General features: G+C 36.5%; 1 pseudogene; it reads right to left on the bottom strand.

Moving 5' to 3' along the window:
* Positions 1 to 231: 231 nt before the first annotated feature.
* Positions 232 to 15,872, bottom strand: LOC135229394 (olfactory receptor 4A5-like; annotated as a pseudogene).
* Positions 15,873 to 21,084: the final 5,212 nt, after the last annotated feature.

Genomic DNA, 21,084 nt, shown 5'->3' with positions numbered 1-21,084 from the left:
ACAGTGAAGAATCTGTGAAACATTTCATAACATGGAGGAACCTAGAAGGCATTATGCTGACTGAAATTAAAAAAAAAAAAAAAAAAAAAAACTAGTGCCATCGAGTCGTTTCCGACTCTTGGCGAATTAGTCAGAGGCAAAAGGACAAATATTGTATAAGACCACTATTATGAGATCTTGAGAAATAGTATAAACTGAGAACACATTCTTTTGTGGTTACGAGAGGGGGGAGGTAGGGAGGGTGGGAGAGGGTTATTTACTGATTAAATAGTAGATAAGAACTACTTTAGGTGAAGGGAAGGGCAATACCCAATATAGGGAAGGTCAGCTCAACTGGACTGGACCAAAAGCAAAGAGGTTTCCTGAATAAACTGAACGCTTCGAAGGTCAGTGGAGCAAGGGCATGGGTTTGGGGACTATGGCTTAAGCGGACTGCTAAGTCAATTGGCAAAATAAATTGTATGAAGAAAACATTCTGCATCCCACTTTGAAGTGTGGCATCTGGGGTCTTAAATGTTAACAAGCGGCCATCTAACATGCACCAGTTGGTCTCAACCCACCTGGATCAAAGGAGAATGAAGAACACCAAGGTCACACGATAACTATGAGCCCAACACAGAAAGGGCCACATGAACTAGAGACTTACATCATCCTGAGACCAGAAGAACTAGGAGGTGCCCAGCCACAACTGATGACTGCCCTGACAGGGAGCACAACAGAGAATCCCTGAGGGAGCAGGAGAACAGTGGGATGTAGACCCCAAATTCTCATAAAAAGACCAGACTTAATGGTCTGACTGAGACTAGAAGTATCCCGGGGGTCATGTTTACCAAACCTTCTGTAGGCCCAGGACAGGAACCAGTCCTGAAGACAACTCATCAGACATGGAAGGGACTGGACAAGGGGTTGGAGAGAGATGCTGATCAAGAGTGAGCTATTTGTATCAGGTGGACACTTGAGACTGTGTTGGCAGCTCTTGTCTGGAGGGGAGATGGGAGGGTAGAGAGGGTTAGAAACTGACAAAACGGTCATGAAAGGAGAGACTGGAAGGAGGGAGCGGGCTGACTTATCAGGGGGAGAGTAAATGGGAGTATGTAGTAAGGTGTATATAAGTTTATATGTGACAGACTGACTTGATTTGTAAACTTTCACTTAAAGCACAAGAAAAATTATTTTAAAGAATACCGAATGAGAGAAGATACTGACAGAAAACAGAGATCTAGGAGATACACGAAGTGGAGGCCCCCTGTCAACAAATGTGAACAGTGTTGCCATCTTGAAGCACAGCCAGCAACGAGCTCAGACAGGAAAGATGGGAAAGCAACTTCACAGAGCTCACAACAGGACATAGAACCCTTGGTAACCAGAAATACAAGCTTTTCCATACCTCACCCTTCTGCCCCATATGCCGCTTCCCTCCTTTTACTTGGGCCCCCACAAAGCAGCCAAGGCTAGAGCATCCCCCAACACTCAGGCACACCTCCATCCCAGATTTCCATTGCACGTCCTCTACCACCACTCAACCAATTGCTGAATGGTGGGAAGTAAGCCTGTACCACACCCCATCTGACACCCCCGCCCAACTGGTGAGGGGCTGTGAATATTTGCACACCTCTGGAACAACATCAGAAGGCAAAAAACACCCACCCAGTATACCTTCACCCACCTCACCAAATCAGCGTAGAAAGAAGTGGGCTCACCCTGCCTGGTGTTGCCTTGCCAGTCAGAGAAGGTGGTGAAAGCTATCATACCAGAGACAAGCAAGCACCAAAGAATGTCCAGCCTACCTACCCTGAGATGAAAACAAAAGAGAAAAACAGGATGAAACAAATAAATATACAATCAATATATAACGAAAATAAGACTTTAATATCTTGGAGACAGCAGGACAAGATGGCTCCAGCAAGTGACCAAAATAAAGAATCAGATAAACTTCTGGTAGAAGAAAAGGCAATGGAACTACCTAGTAATTCAAAATACCAATATTTAGAGCTTTCCAAGACATTAGGAAAGAGATTAAGAAAAACACAGGGGAAAAAAAAGAAAAAATTCACAAAATCATGGAAAAAAAGAGATGAAACCAACAAAAACATACTCAAAATCAAGGAAAACAAAGACAAAAATATACAAGAATTCAGGAAAATCACAATAAATAAACAATTAGAAACCATGCAAAAGAAAAAAAAAGGCAAATCTAAATCAAAAAGATAACAAAAGTTCAGAAATAGACAACTTAATAGAAGGTTAAAAGCAAATTTGAAACAATAGAAGACAGAATCAACTATATTGAAGGCAAACATATGTACACCACTTTCTCTGAGGAAAAATTAGAGAAGACAATGAAGAAAAATTAAGAATTATGTGGGACATAATCAAGAGCAAAAATTTGCATATGATTGGAGTATAAGAACAGGGAGAGAAAGTGGAAAACATAGAGAAGGTTGTTGAAGATTTACTGACAGAAAACTTCCAAATATCATGAAAGAAGAAAACCTGACCACCTAATAAGCTCAGATAGCCCCATATATGATGAACTACAAAAGAATGTCACAACAATACATCATAATCACACTTGCCAAAACCAAAGACAAAGAAGGAATCCTGAAAGCAGATCTAGAAAAACGAAAAGTCACTTATAAAAGGGAAAAATAAGATTAAACTCTGATTACTTGGCAAAAACAATGCAGGTAAGAAGGTGATAGGATGACATATATAAAACCTCGAATTGATAAAAATGCAAACTAAGAATAATATATCCTGCAAGACTCTCCAATACAATAGCAAAATAAGTACATATCCAGATAAACAGAAGTTGAGGTAATTCTAAAAAACCAAACAAATATTGAGGGCAGACCTTATGTTAGAGAACTAGCAACATCAGACAACACCAGAGTCTGGGACATAGGTCAGCATCAGCCAGATACTAACCTAGATAAAGAACTCTTAATATTAAAATAAAGCTAAAGACTTAGAAAGGAAAACAGAAATGTCAATCAGTAAATGATGACAGTGTCAAAACAATAAAAAGGAGAATAAATGGGGTAAACATAGAATTTTCAGATGGAGAGGAAGTCAAGGCAATATCAAGCAATAAACAACTGATTCAGACTTAGGAAGATATGGGGAAATTTCAAGGAAACCACAAAGAAAGTTAACAAACTTAACCATCCAAATAAAAAAAAGAAGAAACACACAAAAATTCAGTAAACACAAAACCTACACAAACGAAAGAAAATCCACAAACAAAAGGAACGCAGCACAGGAAAGTAAGAGCAACAAAGAAAACATCAGCACCACAAAAGAAAAGCACAACATGAAGGCAATAAATGCATACCTGTCTATCAATAATCACACTGAATGTTAATGGCTTAAATGCACCCATAAAGAGACAGAGAGTGTCAGAATGGATTAAAAAAAAAAGATTCATCAATATGTTGTCTACAAGAGACATATCATTGACACAAGACATAAACATAATAAAAATTAAAAGAAAGAAAAACTATATCAAGCAAGCAGTAACCAAAAAAGAGTAGGTGTAGCAATATTACTCTCAGATAAATAAGACTTTAAGGTAAAATCGATCATCTAGACAAGGGAGGACATTATATAATGATTGAGATGACAATCAACCAAGAACACATAATCTTAATAAATATCTATGCACTCAATGACAGGGTTCTAAAATACATAAAAGGAATTCTAAGAGCAAGGAAAAAAGAAATGCTCAGTTCCACAATAATAGTAGAAGACTTCAACACATCACTAGGTGAAGGACAGAACATCTAGAAAGAAACTCAGCAAAAATACAGAACATCTAAAGGCCATGATCACCCAACCTGACCTCAGAGGTGTATGTAGAACACTCCACCAAACAGCAGCGAAGTGTGCATTTTTTCAAAGCATATGAAACATTCTCTAGAATAGACCACATTTTAGCACAAAACAAGCCTCAATAAAATCCAAAACATCAAAATAATACAAAACATTCTCTCTAATCACACCACCATAAAAGTAGAAAACAACAATAAGAAGAGCAAGGGAAAAATCAAATACATGAAACCTGAATAACATCTTGCTTAAAAACCATTGGCTAAAAGAGAGAATCAAAAAATTCCCAGAATCACATGAGAATGTAAACTTGTCCTATCGAAGCTTTTGCAACACAGCAAAGGCAGTGTTCAGAGGTCAACTTATAGCAATAAATGCACACATCAAAATAGAAGGACAAATCAAAATGAAAATGTTAGCACTATGACTCAAACAAGTAGAAAGAGAATAGCAAAAAGAGGCCAGAGGCAAGAGAAGAAAGGAAGTAATAAGGATTGGAGCAGAAATAAATGAAATAACAGGAAAAAAAAAAAAATAGAAAGAACCAACAAGACAAAAACTTCGCTGCTTGAATAGATCAAAAAATTCGGCAAACCATTGGACAAGCTGACAAGAGAAAAGCAGAAGAGGAAAACACCCAAATAAGCTGAGATGAGAGACTTTACAACAGAAATAACGAAAATAAATATCACACCAGAATACTATGAAAAATTGTACTCCAACAAATTTGAGAAACGAGAGGAAATGGACAAATTTCTAGAAACACACTACCTACCTAAACTAACAAAAACTGAGATAGAAAATCTGAAAAATGCATAACAAGAGAAGAGATTGAATGGGGTAAAAATAAAAAATAAAATAAAATAAAAAACTCCCAACAAAGAAAAGCCCTGGTCTGGACAGCTTCACTGGAGAATTCTACCAAACGTTCAGAGAAGAGATCACACCAGTGCTATTCAAACTATTTCAGAGCATAGGAATGCAGGAAATCTCCCAAATTCATTCTATAAAGCCAGTATAACCCTGATACCAAAGCCAGGAAAACACACAAATTTAAAAAATAAAAATACAGACCAATATCTCTCATGAATACAAAAGCAAAAATGCACAGCAAAATTCTAACTAATAGATTTCAGCATCACATTAAAAAAGTAATACACCCCTACCACGTGAGATTCATACCAGATATGCAAGGTTGGTTCAACATTAGAAAATCAATCAACATAATCCATCATATAAATAGAACAAAAGAAAAAATCCCATAACACAGTAGACATTTGATAAAGCTCAACACTTATTCCTGATAAAACTCTCAATAAAATAGGAATAGTAGAGAAATTCCTCAACATAATAAAGGACATCTATGCAAAACCAAAAGCCAACATCATTCTCAGTGGAGAGAGGCTGAAAGCATTCCCCCTTAGAACATCAGCAAAACAAGGAGGCCCTTTATTGCCACTCCTATTTAACCTTGTGCTGGAAGTCCTAGCTAGAGCAATAAGGCAAGAAAAAGAAATAATGGCATCCAAACTGAAAAGGAATTGGCAAAACTATCCCTATTCGCAGATGATATAATCCTACACATAGACAATACCAAATAGTCCATAAGGAAACTACTAGAATAAGAAAATCTAAACAATATACATTAAGGATACATACATACATAATTAAACTATTTTTAATTGTGATTAAAAACTTAGCATTGGGATTACTTCTGAGAAGAGGTGGAGAAATGTCATCAGAGAAGAGCAATCAGGTAGTTTCAATGATATTGATAATATACTAGGTAAGAGGCCATAAGATTTATAAATAATTGCATATGTTGCTGGATATACATGAAAAATTACACATCAAAAGTAAGAAAAGTTCTAAAACCTTTCTTTTAGTTAAAAAAGTAAAATCTTGTTAAGAGTAGATTATGTTCCATATTACGTTAAGAAAATTCTTTCTGTTTTCTGGTTTGGGGATGTGTCTGGATGGGCTGTAGACTGAGAAAAGCATTTTTTTTACATGAAAATGAAAAAACCAAAACTTTATTTTTACCAAAACAAATCATTACTAAGTGTTTACATTAAAACATATTTAAATTTAATACAACTTTTAGAGAACATGCTGCTTATGTAAAATAACACATTTCTTTTCATAAATTCAATTTCATGGAGATAAAATCAGAACCTCTATCTAATCTTTTAAGAATTGCAAAAATGCACATAATTGCTAATGAGGAAAACATTGTTTATAACTTAGATTAATGTTATTTTCAAACCCACGTGAGCATACTATCTGTCCTCTAATCAAGAGCTAGAATGAGTTTTCTTCATCAACCACATCCTATCTACCAAAATTGCTCACCGATGGTGTCTCAAACCAAACACAATATCATGTCCCACTAAAATCTGCAGAATTACAAATGCATAGGCATTGCCCAGAAGAAGAGAAATAATCTTAAACACAAAGTACATAGTGGAGCTTAAAAAAAAACTGTTGTGCTAATAGAATAATGAAGAGCAAAATTTTAAAACCGTACTTTTGGCCTCAGAAATTTGTTCTAAGGATTGGCCTAATTGTTTTCTCATTAATTTGAATAATACAAAATTTTCCAAAATAGCTTGTTTTTTTCTCTTTTTAAAAGGAAAAAAACAAAAGAATTTCTTCTAAGTCTTGTTTCAGCATGTACTGAGAAAAATAAAATTACAATGTGAGCTTAGTTTTACTTTTATTTATAAAATAAAAAATACAAATGCCCTTCATCCAGCCTCCAGAATGTCTCTATTAGTTTAATTCTAACCTCAAAGAGTAATTTATTCTACATTTTGGATGTGTTTGCATCAATAAAGAGAAGTATTCCTCGAGAATCCACTGAATTGCCTTAATCGCTCCTTGTGATCATTGTGATCATTTATCGCCTATATTTTGCTTTAGAATTAGCAATGATATTTTCAGTGTGGACACAAATTCTTACTCTACCTGTGGTTAACTTTGTACTCCAGATTTTTTTCCACAGCTTTTTTCATCTCAGAATTTCTCAGGGTATATATCAGAGGATTCAACATGGGAGTGATAACTGTAAAAACCACAGTCATGGATTTGTCAATAGGAAAGTTGGAAACAGGTCTAACATATACGAAGATACATGGGACAAAAAAAAGGACAACCACTGTGATGTGGGAGCTGCAGGTAGACAGGGCTTCGTGCCTCCCTTCCTGACTGTGAGTCTTCAGGGATCTTAGGATAACCCCATAGGAGATTAGTAGAAGGATAAAAATTGCCATACAGATGGCTCCACCATTGGCAACAACAGTGAGCCCTATAAAATAGGTGTCAGAGCAAGCAAGTTCCAATAACGGGTACATGTCACACATGAAGTGATCAATGACATTGGGGCCACAGAAGGGGAGTCTGTGCACAAAGAGAAGTTGAATCACAGAGTGCAAAACTCCTCCAACCCAGGCCACCACCAGCAAGAGAATGCAAAACCGTCGATTCATGACCGTCAAATAGTGCCGTGGTTTACAGATGGCCACATAGCGGTCATAGGCCATTGCCACCAGAAGAAAGACCTCAGTACCACTAAATAAGTGTTCTATAAAGAGCTGGCCCATGCAAGCTGGGAAGGAAATAGTCTTTTTATCACAGAGTAAGTCTAGAATCATTTTGGGGGAAACGGCAGTGGAATAAACAGCATCCATAAGTGACAGATAGGCAAGGAAGAAGTACATGGGGGAGCCCAGGGAGGGGCTGACAATAATAGTCATGACAATAAGTAGGTTGCCCACCATTGTCACAATGTAGATGAGCAGAAACATGACAAATAACACTTTTTGGCCCTCAGGGTCCTGAGTGAGTCCCAGGAGAACAAATTCTGTTACACTGTTACTGTATCCCATTTACTCTTCTATAAGACCTGCTTCAGAGATGAGAGCTCAGAAAAACAAGACCTGTAATGAAATCATGGACATCACTGTGAATATATGCATTAGGTCATGGAGCTCTTCTTCACTATTAATCTTGTACTGTGGCTTATTCACAATAAACATTTAGAAATATCTACTGAGTTTCTCTTTCAAAGATCCCAGTATGTCTTCCCTTAAGAATTCTACTTATTCTCAGATGACTGGATTGGGCCTATGATTACGAGGTTCTGTCTATAAATCTTAGTGGACCTTATATAGAGAAGATCAGTCAGAGGTTCGACAGCCTTTCATTCATTTAATACTCTTTTTTTAAAACATGACAGTGCTTGGCACAGAGATCAGCAATGACAAAGAGGGAAAGGATTTCTGCTCTCAAGAAACATTCTCTAGTGATGAAGATAAACTCTAAACAAATAAATTGACATAGAATCAGTACTTAGAGCTGGTAGTATTTGTGGTGAGTCCCTTTACAATATGATCTATACAGCACCAAAAATAACCCCTTTTTAGGAATATCTCACTAAATATTATGATATTCCACTCTTAGAAGTTTGGTCCTTTATGCCTCAAATGTTTTTCTGTCTTTATGAATCTCCCATTAAATTTGAAGGGGCTGGAATTTGAAATGTATCAGATAACTATGAAATTATTTAGTATATTATTCCCTGTACAAAGTATTGGGCCATAGATTGAATGTCTCTTCTTAAGGATCCATAGTCCCCTCCATTTTCACTTTGGTTATCCCACAACTCCTAACACATTTCTATACCTTATTGACGTACAGTCAGTATCTTGAGTTGGTTGTATTTGTGGTGAGTACCCTTGCAATATACTCTATATTTTCAGCAAACATTTTTGAACTGAAGTTAACTGACATATAACAACTAACAACTAGTACATTACCAGCCAGCATTTTTCAAATCCATTGCATGTGAGCTGGGTAGCCATGGGGGAGAAAATAGATGCTGTAAAGAGAGGTAGAGGACAACAGAAGAGGGTTTAATATGTAATACTTCTTAGGCGCTGAGAGTGGTCAGAATTAGAACTTCAATATCCAGATTCCGAAAAGAAACATACTCAAAGAAAAAATCCAAACTCAGTGTAAGAAGGTATGAGTTTTATTTATTTGCTATATTTTCTAGATTTAGTCTCAAATCTGTCTCAATTTACTCATTGAAAAATAAAGATTCAAACTAGATGATCTTAGAATCCTTTCTAGTCCAACTGTCTGTGACACTATCAGTGAAACCCCATCTTATTTTATTCTGCTGGATGTTTCTGTTTATATATTTGTAACTAAACAACAATCTCCAAGCTCATCAATGTTACTTTAAAAAATGCTAGTCGGTGTTGGAATTGGATCATTCAAGTGACCAAATAATGGTTAGCTTTCTCACTCAGTGTGTGCCTGTTTAAGGCCCAGGACACCCTTGGAAACAGCGCACAGCACAGTGACGAATAATGCGTACTCTGGGGCAACGCTGTCTGTGTTTGAATTCCGCCTTCACCGCTTACTGTATCTGTGACCTTGTGCAACTTCATAAACCTCTTCGTGCCTCAGTTTCATAATTTGTAAAACGGGAAACCAGTAGTACATATCTCTGAAATTTGTGCGTGTGTGTGTTTTTATATGTAAAGTGCCTAGAGCACTGTTGGATCCTGATAAAGAATCAATAAACAACACCTTTTTATTATTGTCCTTGAATGTTTCTCTATGGACATTTCATCAGAATAAATCTTCTGGATCTTTTTCACATTAGGAATAAGCATACTTCTTATAAAAATAATATTATATACCTGTAACTCACAGACACACAGTTTTGGACATAGGATAAAACTGTGCATTATAAGAACTATCTATTTTGTTGTATATGTGTCATAATATATACCTGTCATGGTATGTATATTAATGAATGTTAAGCAGAAAAAAAGGAAAAACTTGTACCCATGGATCAGATGGAGACCTAAAGAGTAGAAAATGAAAGAAAAGAAGACTCAAAACAGGAAGCAGAGAAATTATATTTAAAAAATTACTATACACAGGTAATGGGGATATTAATGTGTTAAGTGGGGATAGCTTTCTTGAGAAATCTTCAGAAAGACTACTTCTAGTGAAAGAGTGCTGGAAGGTCAACCTCTGAGGCTTCCTGAATTTACTCAGGAGGCTTTCTGGGAAGCCATTACAAATAAACACAGAGCCCATCCTAGAAAATAAAGAATGAAAAAGGAAAGGAAATGAAAGGAAGGGGAAAAGGGAGACAAGAGTAAAACAAACAAACAAAAAAAGAAGAGCAGAGGAGAGAAGATGGGAGGGGAGGAGAGAAGGAAAGAGAAAGGAAGGGAAGGAAAAGAAGAAAAAGAAAAGAAAATTCAAAGGAAAAAAAAGAACATTGATCCCTCCGAGGACCTAGCACTTCTGGTTAAAGACAAACTCAGATAAGACAGAACAGTACATATACAGATACAAACACAATCTCTAGGATTGTTCATTCTTGCAGAAAATTGCCAAATTACTACTTCTCAAACGTAGACAAGCTGATTTCATTTATATGGATTTGGTTGAGGGGAAAGAACCTGTGCAGAAGAATTCTGAGCTTTCTTTTAGAAACCAGCTGTAATGAGCACTCTGTATGTCTGGGTGATTCAGGAGTTCTACCATTTTTGAAGCTGTAGATTAATAAAGGCACAGCTATTGAAGAACATAATGGTAAAGATAGTTTATATCTAATTGTTTTTTAACTACTTATTTTCTGCAAGGTCTAGTGCCCTTAATGTTATTAATAATCAATGCTGGATTTCACTGAAATAAATATTCTATTGCCCAGCTAAATTATTTCCATGTAAAACAATCAGTATGTAAAGTATCCACTATAATTTCACTCCTCAAAGATTTGATACTATAAAAACTAAAATAATTACTAGGCTGTCAACTTAAACCACTAAGTTTACACCTTTCTAGAAGAAAAATCATTTAACTTATTTTTATAAGGACATGGCTTTTTACAAATATTAATTAAAATGCCATAGTAACAAAAATAACTTCTATATAGTACATTACAATTACAGATTTATAAGTCTCTCTAAGCGGCAGTTTTTTTCTAAGCGGCAGTAGGCAAGGTACTTCCTGTTCACCAGTTTCTTTTAGTATAAATTTTTTAAAAAACATATATAGTACTATGGTTGTTGTCAAAATTTTGTATATATACAAAAAGATATACATAAGTAAATATAATATATACATACATATGTAAGGTTGTTGTCATCATTTAAAACATTCACACTTAAAAGCACATATCAAACTTCCAGACATAACAGACATTTTTTTACACCCTGACACACTTGATATAATACATAGCTTTAAATTTTCTAGTTCACATATGGAGCCTTGGTGGTGCAGTGGTTAAGAGTATGGCTGTTAACTAAAAGGTTGGTAGTTTGAATCCACCAGCTGCTCTTTGGAAACTCTATGGGGTAGCTCTACTCTGTCCTTCAGGGTCGCTATGAGTTAAAATCCACTTGACAACAATGGGTTTGGTTTTTTGATTTAGCTCAAATACATCTAAATTAATTATAAATCTTTATTAACATATCGCATATCCTACGAACCAAGGTTACAGACCTACTGAATTCGTTGTAATGCACAGCATGCTTCTTTTGTTTTCTGGCAAACGGACAGTAAACGTCTATCTGATAAAATACTAAAGCGGAATAGACTGTGTAGGTTCTGGTTAATTTCTGTGTTTCTCTTGCTTAATTTTACCAATTAGCAATAAACCTAAAGAAATATTTTTAAGAAACTAGCTCTATTTCTATATATCATGTAATATTTTTAATGAGTGTCCTCCTTCAAATGTTTCAAAATCTCACCTCTTGGTTCTTGTCCTTGGTCCTGAAAATCAGGGCTTCTTGAGAGTAATCGTACATACCTCATGTATTTATCTGAAATCACAGAACGCATGGCAATGTGCATCTGATCAGTGGGCCCAGAAATAGTTCCAAGTGGTTACACTCTTCACACTTCCACACAAGCTACCCATCATACCATTTTTTTTCAGATAACTGTGGAAGTGTATATATAGATGCCTGGAAAATGAAGACTTTTAAAAATAATAGTAAACAGTTGAACATTCTCACCTGTCGGGAAAATGTGCTAGAAGAACAATGAGGGTGCCATGTTTCCATGACTATGTAAAAACTGGGCAAATTAATGGAAATTAACCTGGCCAAGCTCATTATTTAGTGACACAAAGTAAAAATCACTGAAATTAGTTATTTGAATTTTTCTTTCTTAATCAATTATAATGAAGCAAACAAAAGTTTTTGACTGAGGATTTAGGGTCATGCTCATGTCTCTCTCCTCATTAATTCTGTACCTAACAAGGCAAAGGCTGGGATTTAGCTTCCCAGAAAAGCCAATGACAGAGCTTCTCACAGATAGGAACAGAACTTTTCAGACATTCAGTCATTCAAAAAGCATATCAAAGACCATGTCTTTCCTCACTAGAATAATGCTCCTACATCTCTCCAACTGCACTCCAGAAAATCATGACCTTCCAGGAATTCCTACAAGCAATGAGAGACATGTATCAAGAGAAAATATCACAAAAAAACCATTTACAGGACTAGATGCCAATTAAAGAGAGTCTCCAGCCTGGACAGGAATTTGAATTTTCAGAAATCTCTTGGGTCATTCTATCTGGAAATAATTCTTCCATTTATATGTGCAGACATAGTGTGTGGCTTTTTACATCATCACTATTTTAAATGAAAGACAATGCAAGTTCATTATGAATTAGTTTATTAGAATATTTGGAAAAAATTCAAATGAAATTTCCTCTCCTGGAAGGTTTTCTTCCCTAGACATCCCTAGAGGAAAAAGGCTTGAGTCTTGCTAAGAAAAAGTAGCAGACAAGCAAGTAATGAGAAAAGTCTGTAATGTGAAGAGAAAATTCTAAAATAAAGTGAATACTAAATTATGAATTTTATATTAGTAAATAAAATGTTGTTGTTGTTGTTGTTAGATGCCATCGAGTCGGTTCCGACTCATAGAAACCCAATGCACAACAGAACGAAACACCGCCTAATTCTGAGCTATCCCTACAATAGTTGTTATGCCTGAGCTCATTGTTGCAGCCACTGTGTCAATCCACCTCCTTGAGGGTCCTCCTCTTTTCCACTGACCCTGTACTCTGCCAAGCATGATGTTCTTCTCCAGGGACTGATTCCTCCTGACAACACCTTCAAAGTATGTAAGACGCAGTTTCACCAGCCTTGCCTCTAAGGAGCATTCTGGCTGTACTTCTAAATCAGGTTTGTTCTTTCTTTTGGCAGTCCATGGTATATTCAATATTCTTCGCCAACACCACAATTCAAAGGCATCAATTCTTTGGTCTTCCTTATTCATTGTCCACTTTCACATGCATATGACGTGATTGAAAATACCATGGCTTGGGCTCGGCCCACCTTAGTTTTCAAGGTAACATCTTTGTTCTTCAACACTTTGAAGAGGTCCTTTGCAGCAGATTTGCCCAATGCAACGCGTCTTTTGATTTCTTGACTGCTGCTTCCATAGCTGTTGATTGTGGATCCAAGTAAAATGAAATCCTTGACAATTTCAATCTTTTCTCCATTTATCATGATGTTGCTCATTGGTCCACTTGTGAGGATTTTTGTTTTCTTTGTGCTGAGGTGCAATCCATACTGAAGGCTGTGGTCTTTGATCTTCATTAGTAAGTCCTTCAAGTCCTCTTCAATTTCAGCAAGCGAGGTTGTGTTATCTGCATAATGCAGGTTGTTTGAGTCTTCCTCCAATCCTGATGCCCCGTTCGTCTTCATATAGTCCAGCTTCTCGTATTATTTGCTCAGTATACAGATTGAATAGGCTTGAAGAAAGAATACAACCCTGACTCACACCTTTCCTGACTTTAAGCCAATCAGTACCCCCTTGTCCTGTACGAACAACCGCCTCTTGATTTATGTAAAGGTTCCTCATGAGCACAATTAAGTGTTCTGGAATTCCCATTCTTCGCAATGTTATCCATAGTTTGTTATGACCCACACAGTCAAATGTCTTTGTATAGTCAAGAAAACGTAGGTAAACATCCTTCTGGTATTCTCTGCTTTCAGCCAGGATCCATCTGACATCAGCAATGATATCCCTGGTTCCACATCCTCTTCTGAAACCGGCCTGAGTTTCTGGCAGTTCCCTGTCGATATACTGCTGCAGCCATTTTTGAATGATCTTCAGCAAAATTTTGCTTGGGTGTGATATTAATGATATTGTTCTATAGTTTCCACATTTGGTTGGATCACCTTTCTTGGGAATAGTCATAAATATGGATCTCTTCCAGTCAGCTGGCCAGGAAGCTGTCTTCCACATTTCTTGGCATAGACAAGTGAGCACTTCAGGTGTTGCATCTGTCTGTTGAAACATTTCAATTGATATTCCATCAATTCCTGGAGCCTTGTTTTTCGCCAATGCCTTCAGAGCAGCTTGGACTTCTTCCTTCAGTACCATAGGTTCCTGATCATATGCCACCTCTTGTTATGTTTGAACATTGACTAATTCTTTAGATAAAGTAGATAATATTTATTCCAAAATGAAGGGAGAACAAGTCACAGGCTCTCATGCGTTACTATATTCCTAGTAGAGGAAGGCCTTACTCTGACTGTTAGAGGCATTATACCCAATAAACCTTATGGCTCAGAGGCAGAGAACATTGGGACTAGGTAAGTTACTGAAATTTACCTTCTAATTATTGAAAAGGCAGGTAATCACAGTTCTGCACTTCTGGATTGGAGCAGATGCTGTTGATCTAAGCCTGAATCTAGATCAGCTGGAACCATACTGATCTATTTCTCAAACACCATCAGCAATTGCTTTCATGAATAGTCACAACATGAAGATTTAACTCCCAATCCAAGAGGATGTGTCTTAATCACTTCATTCTTTGTTGGACCAAGACTCAACTTGACTAGGACTTCAAACTGGCACCTTAACTTTGAGTGAGCTAAATTTTACTTGCATGCATGGCTCCTTTACACAAAATTGATACACTTTATCAACTAACCCTGAAGCTTGCCATAACCTTGAAGTTTATAGTTACGATGACCAATTATTAAGTACATTTATAGTTCGAAAAGTTTTTAGTTGAGTTTTTTGTCATTTGCAACCAAAAGCGTTCTGACTGAAACACCCTGATCTTAAATGTATATGTGAATTTAGGTTAGTTTATGTGTATGAGTGTGTTTTTGGAGCAGTATCACTTGACTTTAATTTTACATTATAGTCTCTCTTCTTATTGGCAACAGTTCATTAATCTTCCAAAATTTTAATTGAATTTCCATGTTTTCTGCTTCCAAATGAACTTTTAGAATTAGAGAAATGTTAGGCATAGTTATATGTAGAAAAAAGGGAAATATGTATTTACACTTTTCCCCAAGGATTGACTTAGAATATTATCACACTTTTGTGAAATAAAATTTAGACAAGATCATACTCAAAGTAAGTTAACTCATTACATTCTTCTGACAGTCCATGGTATTTTAAATATCTTTTGCTGACACCACAATTCAGATGTACTAATTCTCCTTTTGTCTTCTTTTTTCTTTGTATAGCTTTTGCATTAGAAAGCCATAATCCTAATGCTCAGATAACTTTGGAAATGTCTGTTATACGAACATTTGCACATGGAGACACTGGCAGAAGTCTAATACTGCCACCCAGTGATGAACACTAGGAGGCAGGATTCAATATTTCCCTGATACACTGGTAACATGCATGCTATTTGAAAGACAGCTAGCGTAAGGTCATTGGAATTCATAGGGACACAAGGAAATGACATCATGAGTGCCCTTTACATCATGCTTGATATCAGAGAGTCATTCACTAAAAGATTGAGCAGCATAACAAAACTCCTTAATAAAAACAAAACTGTACATACAGATACATGGCCAGGGATGTGGCTCAGGGGAAGTATACCATATTCATAAGCATAATTTTCAGAACAAACGAAGCCTCTGTCAAGATTTCCATTTCTGTTTTTGAGTGATATGACTGTGATGCTCACTTTCTGAAAGAAAAACAAAATCCTTTGTTTTCCAAAGAGAGCTCTTAAATAAAAGGGTGTGGCATAGTGGTCAAAGAGCTCAGCTGCTAGCCAAAAAATCAGCATTTTGACTCTACCAGCTGCTCCTTGGAAACTCTATGGGGCAGTTCTGCTCTGTTCTACAGAGTGACTATGAGTCAGAATAGACTCGATGGCAACAGATTTGGTTTCTTTTGGGGGTGTACCAGGTATAAATAACATTAGAAATATTTGATTACTGAAATATGTGTTTTAGTAGCAGAGAAATAAACTAAAAAAAGAAAAAGTAGAAGAAAAGATTTGATTATTTTAAAGATGTATAAAATGACATATTAACAGGAAAAAAATTTTCAATTTGTACTTAATTAATAAACTATGCTGGCAGAATATTTTACCAATTTGGAGAAAATAGGTTTAGATATTCTCTTTCTAGAAATAAAAATAAATCCTAGATGGGCTGAAAACAGAATTATTTGAAAAGTTACTTACAAAACAAAATAAAAAAGATTAAAATGTATAGTCAATGAAAGGGAATAGAATTCCTCAAGTTTAAGTAAATGAAGAATTCTAAAAGTAAAAGAGTTTTTAAATAGAATGTATATAAAAACCAGTCATAATGATAATATGAAAAACATGGTATGCTAAACATTTCTAGCAAATATCAAAGAAAACTAGTACATATATTTAATACATGGAGAGTTCATCAGAATCCATCAGTAAAAATTCTGGTTCCAATAGATTGACAATTCAAAAATACAAAGAATTTAAAAGTTTCTGGTGTGATTTCTATATCCCACACATTGCACAAGAAAGAGAGGGCACGACAATAATTAACTTTTCCACCTTCAGGTAACTTATAAATCAGTGAACATAAATAGATAATTAACTAGAATTTTTATCTCATCGTTTGAGATAACTATGCAAATTTTAAAATTGACTAAATTGCCAAAAGTGAAGGATTTAGTTATGTTAACTGAGACCAACCAAATGTTTGACATTATTTGATGAATTGTGTTAGGCTTAGGAAGGGTTGAGTTGGTGTAAGGAATAGCCGTGTAATAATACTGGAGATAAATTCCAGGATACAAAGTCGTGCATACAGTGTGCTTTACCAGTGAAATGGACCCAATGCCCCATCGCATTAGACCATCATAAAATAGGCCTAAATAGGGAAGGCAGGGACCATGAGTGTCTTTGACCACATTTTTCCTACTATCACAGGGGTAGATAATATTTTAAGCCTGATTCAACAGAGAAATGCTCACAAAAATGTAATGAATGAGGCCTCTGTCAAATAAAACAATATATTCCAATCTCTTTATTACCTAATAACCTGCATTTCCCTAGGAAGAGATGTGAGGATGGAAATGGCATGAATGGTCAGCATCTTTCTTGACAATGAAATCACACAAAATAATCCAGTGCCAAGTTCTGGAGTGTACACGTGAAGCTTATTGATTATGGATTTTGCTAAATTTCCAAGTGAAAGTCAGCCTTTTGGAAACCTTGGTGGCATAGCGGTTAATAGCTAAAGCTGCTAACCAAAAGGTGGGCAGTTAGATTCCACCAGGCACTCCTCGGAAACCCTATGGGGCAATTCTACTATGTCCTACAGGCTCTCTATGAGTCGGAATCGGCAACAGGTTTGTTTCTTTTTTTTTGTTTGTTTAGGACGTTTTGGAAGACCATGAAACACTATGAGAAAGAAGGAGAAGGGATATTGAAAAATAACAAAGGCTCCATCAGGTATTTTAAATGATTTTGGAAGATGAATGCTTCATCTTTATGAAAATATAACACCAAACAAAGCTGCCCCACTTGAGGAGATGATTTCCCAATTTGGAAAACAAGCCAGATTGAGTCATTTTTCTGCTTACCTGCCTTGTTCATTCACATTCCTTTTGTAGCTTTAGCCACTTTATGATTAATTTAGAATTCTGAAGCATTCTTTCTATAAACCTTAACATGCTAACCAATATAAGCAAAACTACATATTTAAAAGATCTTTCAGATATAAAAATAAAAATATAAAATTTTAATGTAATGTGACCTATCTCTGTATGGGGTGGAGTGAAACATATTTTTATGTCATATTTAAAAATGTATTATTCTGAAATTGGCAATAACACTATTAATAGTAAACAAAGGATTAGTTTTACTTAAGAAAGAGACATCAGAGAATCTTCTATCATCTAAAATAAATTTCTGGCATCAGCTGTAGCATAAGTCATCACATGCAACATAAATCTATAGACTCAACAGAACTATTCTACACCAAGAAAAAAGAAAATGTATATATTCCCAGGAAATGAAAATCTTAAAAATATATTTTCAACAAAAGAAATCATCGGAAGCATCCTAATAAATGTTTTTCATCATGCACAATCATGATGACGGGAGGAAATATTTACTACAGTTAAATAATTACACGCAGCTTCCCTGGAATTGACTGGGTGGCAGTGGATTTCAGTGTTTTGTTTTGTTTTCCTGGTAGGGTGGTCGGGACAGTTTTCTTATTGAAAGTAGGTGATGCATTTGTTTAAGACCTCATTTTCTTTTTCTGGCCGAGAGCTTCTTCATGGCATTTTTCATCTCCGATTTTCTCAGAGTACAGATTAAGGGATTCAACATAGGGGTGAAAACAGCGCAAAACACAGTCAAGAATTTATCAGTGGGTAAGGTGGAACGAGGTTTCACATACAGGAAAACACAAGGGGCAAAGAAGAGGACTACCACGGTGATGTTGGAACCAGGTGTAGATAAGGCTTTGCACCTTCCTTCCGGACTAAGATTCTTCAGGGAGTGCATAATGACTCCATAAGAGATGAGTAACAGCATAAAAATGACCACACATATTTCCCCATCATTGGTAACCACAGTGAGACCAATGACATAGATGTCAGTGCCGGCAAGTTATAATAAGGGGTACACGTCACAGCAGAAGTGGTCAATGACATTGGTAGTACAGAAGGGAAGATTATAAACAAAGAGAAGATGAAGTATAGCATGCACAAACATCCAACCCTGGTCATGGACAGCAACAGAATATGCACCCGTTGGTTCATGATGGTCATCTAATGCAAGGGTGTGCAGATAGCCACTTAGTGATCATAGGCCATGACCATCAGAAGTAAAACCTCAGAACCACCAAATAAGTGTTCTGCAGAAAGCTGGGTCAGGCAATCTTGGAAGGAAAATCTTTTCTTCTCATAGAGTAAGTCTATGATCATATTTGGATTAACTGCAGTAGAAGAAACAGCATCTACACATGCTAAGTAGCCAAGACAGAAGTACATAGGGGCACCCAGTGTTGGGCTGACCACTACAGTCACACCAATAAGTAGTTTGTCCACCATTGTCACAATATAGATGAGCAGGAACACAACAAACAATATTTTCTTACCCTGAAGACTGAGTGAGCCCCAAGAGGAAAACTAGGTCACATATTTCCTTTGTTCCATAAGTTCTTCTGTGTGTCCTTATTTCAGAGTTCAGGACAAATTTACATGTAATTATAATGACTAGTGACTTTATGAAATCCCCAGGTAATCTATTTATTCATTCAACACATAGGAATTATGATTTACTATGTTTCAGTCCTGTATGATATTTTTAGAATACAATGCTAATTAAAATATGGTCCATAACCTCAGTGATCTTATCAAATAACAAAAGACAAAAATGTAATTAGAAACATAGGGGAATGGAATAGATTATGAAATAAATAGGGTTACCACACTAACTGGCCACATCTGGTAGAAAATAAAATTGTGCATATATGGTTAATGCTATTTATAAAAATAAAATATAAATAGAATAAAGCTTTAATATAAAAATAAAAGAAGATTTACTTAATACTCACTTTCATATTAGTAAACGGGATTATTTTCTACATTCTAGGAATGGTAGAATCTTTTTTTTTTATTAACTTTTATTGAGCTTCAAGTGAATGTTTACAAATCAAGTCAGTCTGTCACATATAAGTTTATATACATCTTACTCCGTACTCCCACTTGCTCTCCCCCTAATGAGTCAGCCCTTCCAGTCTCTCCTTTCGTGACAATTTTGCCAGCTTCCAACTCTCTCTATCCTCCCATCCCCCCTCCAGACAGGAGATGCCAACACAGTCTCAAGTGTCCATAATTAGCTCACTCTTCATCAGCATCTCTCTCCTACCCACTGTCCAGTCCCTTTCATGTCTGATGAGTTGTCTTCGGGGATGGTTCCTGTCCTGTGCCAACAGAAGGTCTGGGGACCATGGCCGCCGGGATTCCTCTAGTCTCAGTCAGACCATTAAGTATGGTCTTTTTATGAGAATTTGGGGTCTGCATCCCACTGATCTCCTGCTCCTTCACGGGTTCTCTATTGTGCTCCCTGTCAGGGCAGTCATCGATTGTGGCCGGGCACCAACTAGTTCTTCTGGTCTCAGGATGATGTAGGTCTCTGGTTCATGTGGCCCTTTCTGTCTCTTGGGCTCTTAGTTGTCGTGTGACCTTGGTGTTCTTCATTCTCCTTTGTTCCAGGTGGGTTGAGACCAATTGATGCATCTCAGATGGCCGCTTATTAGCATTTAAGACCCCCGATGCCACATTTCAAAATGGGATGCAGAATGTTTTCATAATAGAATTATTTTGCCAATTGACTTAAAAGTCCCCTTAAACCATGGTTCCCAAACCCCCGCCCTTGCTCCGCTCACCTTTGAAGCATTCATTTTATCCCGGAAACTTCTTTGCTTTTGGTCCAGTCCAATTGAGCTGACCTTCCATGTATTGAGTGTTGTCCTTCCCTTTACCTAAAGCAGTTCTTATCTACTAATTAATCAGTAAAAAACCCTCTCCCTCCCTCCCTCCCTCTCTCCCCCCTGTCGTAACCACAAAAGTATGTGTTCTTCTCAGTTTATACTATTTCTCAAGATGTTATAATAGTGGTCTTATACAATATTTGTCCTTTTGCCTCTGACTTTGCTCAGCATAATGCCTTCCAGGATCCCCCATGTTAGGAAATGTTTCACAGATTAGTCACTGTTCTTTATCGATGCGTAGTATTCCATTGTGTGAATATACCACAATTTATTTACCAATTCATCCGTTGATGGACACCTTGGTTGCTTCCAGCTTTTTGCTATTGTAAACAGAGCTGCAATAAACATGGGTGTGCATATATCTGTTTGTGTGAAGGCTCTTGGTTCTCTAGGGTATATTCCGAGGAGTGGGATTTCTGGGTTGTATGGTACTTCTATTTCTAACTGTTTAAGA

This window comes from Loxodonta africana, unplaced genomic scaffold, assembly GCF_030014295.1.
Source record: "Loxodonta africana isolate mLoxAfr1 unplaced genomic scaffold, mLoxAfr1.hap2 scaffold_29, whole genome shotgun sequence".
Classification (NCBI taxonomy): domain Eukaryota; kingdom Metazoa; phylum Chordata; class Mammalia; order Proboscidea; family Elephantidae; genus Loxodonta; species Loxodonta africana.
This window is presented reverse-complemented; position numbering and strand designations above follow the sequence as displayed.